The sequence below is a fragment of the Dipodomys spectabilis genome, unplaced genomic scaffold (genome assembly GCF_019054845.1).
Source record: "Dipodomys spectabilis isolate Male_0828 unplaced genomic scaffold, ASM1905484v1 ptg000287l, whole genome shotgun sequence".
In the NCBI taxonomy this organism is placed as follows: Eukaryota; Metazoa; Chordata; class Mammalia; order Rodentia; family Heteromyidae; genus Dipodomys; species Dipodomys spectabilis.
This window is the reverse complement of record NW_024870964.1, coordinates 227,966-233,056: the sequence shown is the minus strand read 5'-3', so window position 1 is coordinate 233,056 and position 5,091 is coordinate 227,966. Positions and strand designations below refer to the sequence as shown.

The window sequence follows — 5,091 nt, the reverse complement described above, 5'->3', positions numbered from 1 at the left end:
TGTGTGTTTCATATTTTGAGTCTATACATTCTAGACGTTAGGATTTCTTCTGTTACTCGAAAGGCAGGAGTTTAGGCTTATTTCACTTATTCTTACCAAAAGACACCTTGTAAGCTTCAAGTTATTTAATCTATGATTGATTTAAAAATGAGCTGACAGAATTAACTCTCAGAGTGACTGCCAACAAGTACAAGTTTTGAACTCAGAATTCAGTGTCTACAAAGAGAGATATATTTTAGTATTTTAAATAAAAAAGAGATGTATATTAGTATTTTAAATCAATAAAAGCTAATCAGCTACATTTTCTCAAAATATGTAATTCTAAATATTTCACTACTCTTCAAGGTAAAACTATTGCAAATTTTAGCACAAATTAACAATTTTACGTTCTGTTTATTTCCTTGGCAATCATTCAAGCTAGCCAAATTGAAAAAAATACTATTTTGACCAGTTGCTGGTGGCTAACATCTGCAATCCTACTACTGAGGAAGCTGAGATCTGAGGATTTCAGTTCAAAGCCAGTCTGGTCAAGAAACTCTGTGAGACCTACTTCCAAAAAACCACCAGAAAACCAGAAGTGGTGCTGTGGTTCAAGTGGTAGAGCGCTCTCCTTGAGCTGAATAGCTGAGGGACTGCCCCCAGACCAAAAGGTCAAGGCCAACAACCAACCAAAACAAACAAAACAAGAAGAAAAAAAGAAAAAAACCAACTGTATGAAGAGGAAGAATCTCCAAGTTTTTATTCAAATTTTTAATGCTTGTGGCAACTGTTTTCATTTGGTAAAAAGTGGACAGCTTATATATGTCATTGTGATAAATTTGCTACTATGTGGTTGCTTTTCTCCTATTTATCGTTTTATTCATCTAACATTATTGAAGAGGAAAAATCCATGAAGGGCAAGACATATTATTTGGCAAAACTGGTCAGTTAAAATGACTAGTACATTCTAGTACTTTGGCAAAGAAGCTGTCATTTTTATTCCCTCCCCAGGATTTGAACAATGAAAAAAAAATGTCTTGACTTTTCCAAAAAGTGAGTAAGACGGCTCATATTGAAATAATTAGGAGATAGTGAAAAGAAAGTTTAGGGTGCATAATATGTTTAATTTTTAACCTTTCTCACAAAAAACTTCCAAGAAACTTAACACACATTTGTTATAGATATTTATATCAAAGAGCCCACTGCAGGTGCCTGACACCTATAGTGTGCAACTCAGGAGGATGCGATCTGTGATTGAGATTGGAGCCAACCTGGAAAAGCAATAATTGCATGGATGATGCCTCCTACTATTATATCATGTCTTTTCCTCCAATCCTCAAAGTGAAGCTGTCTCCCCACATGACCATCCTTCTGATTTATTGACATTAACTTTTTGATTTATGGTTTTCTCCAACAGCATGACATGTGCATGGAGGCAGGGAATTCACATCTGTATTCATATGTTTCTCTCTAGTTGCCTACAATAGTGCCTGGTCCTCAGTGCTTAGTAGTCTTGTGTGGAGATGAGCCTGTTCTGCTCATGAAATCTCAAAGTTCAATCAGGAAAGTTCATCAAGCTGTGGTCTTATGGTAAATCGTCATTTCTTCTAAATATTATGTTTTTCTCCTTGTGTATCTAAGTCCACCTAAGGGTGAGATCAGTGCCTGACACCTATCGGTTGTGATAGCAAAGGTAGCTATGACATCATAGAAATTTATTGTGAAGCTTCAGGAAGACCTGATAACTGAAGCACCCAAATTGGTAGGTTCCCACATCCTGGAATACATTCCACATATCTGCAATCAAACCATCATTCATTCTCTGCTGGGCTCAGACTCATCGTATGTTTCCCTTCTCTATTTAAAATAATGAAAAATGTGTTTTTGATATGTTATTGAATTATTGAAATGTGCCTCCAACCAAAAAAATAATTCCATTAGTGGAATGTAAATATAAGGCATGGATAAAATCAATCATAAAAACTCCTAGGGAAAAGATCAAAAGTGGCAGCTACTACAAAAGTTGTTTCTTAATCTCAGCACTGGTGTCTCACATCATAATCCTAGTATAATGTAAACTAATGAAACTTTTCTTTTTGTACCAGTCCAGGGGCTTGAACTCGTGGCCTGGGCTCTGAGATCATTTGATGAAGCCTAGCACTTTACTACTTGAGTCATAGCCACACTTCTAGTATATTTGGTAGTGTAGTGGAGATAAGAATTTCACAGACTTTTCTACCTATGTTGGCTTCAAACTGTGATCCTCGATGTCAGCCTCTTGAGTAGGATTACAGGCATGAGCCACCAGTCCCCAGCTAAAAGTTATATTTGTAAGATATAAAAGTTTACTTATACGGGGGAAGAAAGGGGGAGGGCGACAGCAGTAGGGGAGGGCGAGGGCGAGGGCAGAGCCTGAGGGTTCCACACACCCCGCACCAGCGCCTCGTGGCACGCCCCACTCTCGTCCCATGGCTGGGACGGCTGCAGTCCTCTTGGTCCTACTGGTCCTCAGGGGCCTGTGCAGGAGCAGCGGCAGCAGCAGGCGGCCAAAGCGGCCCACCTACCCTGCAACCCAGGCCTGGCCGGCGCGACAGCAGGTGATGGAGTAGCTGGCCGCCAGTGTAGCAGAGAAGCACTGAATGAGCCAACCCTGCCGTCCCAGAGGAGCGCACTCCCGTGCCGCATCCATCAGGCCCGCCGGCTCAATGAGTGAACAGAGTATCTGTCAGGGAAGAGCTGCTGCATTGGTTTGTGATGATGCCAATAAAAGTGGGTGCCAGCTGTGGTTCAACTGGGTTCAGCAGAGTTCATATCTATCACCATACAGGCAACAACACACTCAGAGTGCTGGGCAGGAAGATCCAGGATCATCAGTTGGTGATCAGCTGTGCCATCCCTAAAGGATTAAAGTATAATCAAGCAACACAGACCTTCCACCAGTGGTGAGATGCCAGGCCGGTGTACAGTCTTAACTATGGCAGCAAAGAGGATGCTAATGTCTTCGCAAGTGCATGATGCATGCCTTAGAAGTGCTGAATTCACAGGAGGCAGGACCAAAATTGCCTAGATAAAATTCACAACTGCCTGATCAAGTTCAAAATGGCCCACCCAAGAAGAGTTGGACATCCAAAGAAGACAACTGCAAGAACAGAAACGTCAGAAGGAGCTGGAGAGGGACAGGCTGGAGACAGAAAGAATGGAGAGGGAAAGACCAGAGAGAGAAAGGTAGAGAGAGAGAGGCTGGAGAGAGGTTGGAAAGAGAGAGGTGGAGCAGCTGGAGCGGGAGCAGATGGAGCAGCTGGAGCAAGTGGAATGGGATCAAGAGAGCAGAGTGCCGAGTAATGCCACCTCTGCCTTTGTGGAGACCCCTGTAAACTCTGAGCTGGGAGACCCCTCTGCTTCTGAGCCAGGCTTTCAGGAAGCCTCTCAGCTGTTGGAGGCTCCAGCCCCGCAGGGTGTTATCCTGGGACCACCTGCACCTCCATCTCCTCCAACACTCCCACCAGGTCCAGCCCAGGCCTCTGTATTCTCTCCTCCCCCAGAACCTCCTCCTTCACCCCCACTGCTATCCTCTGGCCCTCCTCCCCCACGCCCTCTTCCTAATCAAGCCCCTCTCCTGTACCACCTCCTGCCCCTCCCTTCCTGCATCCGGATTTTTTTTAAGGATCCTTTTCAGAAGACAATCATCCTTTAACTGGACTTGCAGCTGCGATTGCTGGAGCCAAGCTTAGGAAATTGTCACGGGTGGAAAATGCCTCTTTGCACGGTGTTCACAGATGTGAACTCCGTGTCAGCTAAAACAGACATGGGTGATGGAAATGGACCCGTTCCCTTGGCAAGTAGCAGCTTAATGGAGGAAATGAGTCTCCTGATGGCCAGAATGAGGAGAATGGCCGAAAAGGGATCAACAATAGAAGCAAAAAATGAAGAATCAGAACCTGTAACTTCTAAGGTCTCATCAACAAGTACACCTGAACCAACCAGGAAACCTTGGGAAAGAACAAATACAATGAATAGCAGCAAGTCACCCGTCATCTCCAGATGAGATTCTCCAAGGAAAAATCAGATTGTTTTTGACAACAGTTCCTATGAGCCATTATAAGTCCACACCCTTGTCCCAGCCCAGTGCCGACCGGGTCCAGACAGAAAGCCTTGACTGTGACAGACTGAAGCAGGATATTTTAGATGAGATGAGAAAAGAACTAACCAAGCTGAAAGAGGAGTTCGTTGATGCAATCAGGCAGGAGCTGAGCAAGTCAAATACTGCATAGAGAAGCAAACTAAGCAGAGATAAGACTTGAATCTGGAGAAAAACAGAAATTCCTACAAACAACTGTCAACATCACCCCTACAGTTACGAGCTATCAGAAGAAAGTGGAAAAGGAGTCAAGGGAAAATCCCCATCCTCTGAAACCTTCTTAAGTTGTCACTCTGGCGATCATCTGTTTTCATCTCCGTTTGCTGCTGCTTTGACCTTTACTGCAGGATGAAAAGAGAGTTATGTATGAGTTTCCATAACATTTATGCAGAAAATATAAACCCATCAGGCAAGATCGCCATGCATTGAGATATTTTCATGTTGAAATAAAACCACACATTTCCCACAACCCACTGCTAAAATAAAGAGTAGAAAGGCTCATGAAGTTCTCCCCCCTTCCACATCCTCCCCTCTTTGAGTGCTGAGGAACTGAGCAAGCTCTGCTTTTGTATTGCATGTCTCTCTCTCAGGTTTGTCTTCCTATCATATTTGGTATTCCATGACTAATTGAGATCAACGCTATGTAGGTTTAGATCTTAAGATGAGGAACAAATAGAATTGTACATGTTTTCAAAGGATGACATTTACAAGAAAGTGTCTGTAGATGACCAGGTCCGTCGTGAGTGATTGTACAGTGATAGGAAGTCCAAGTTAGCCTTTAGTGGTTAATTAGAGAAGAGAGCATTAAGGACTTTCTTCAATTTTCAGCCTCCTGAATCTGGCATAGCTCTTCTCTCCAATTAACTTTCCCACAAAAGCCAAACGTTATGGTTAGTCCGATGTATGCACTGAGAGAGCATCTGAAATTCAATTTCTACTCCCAGGCCAAGCAAAAATGAAAAAAATAATAAAAA

The 5,091-nt window shown here is 43.1% G+C and overlaps 1 pseudogene; it reads left to right on the top strand.

Annotated features, from left to right (window-relative positions):
• Window positions 1–2,736: 2,736 nt before the first annotated feature.
• On the top strand, window positions 2,737–4,280 carry LOC122126650 (annotated as a pseudogene).
• Window positions 4,281–5,091: the final 811 nt, after the last annotated feature.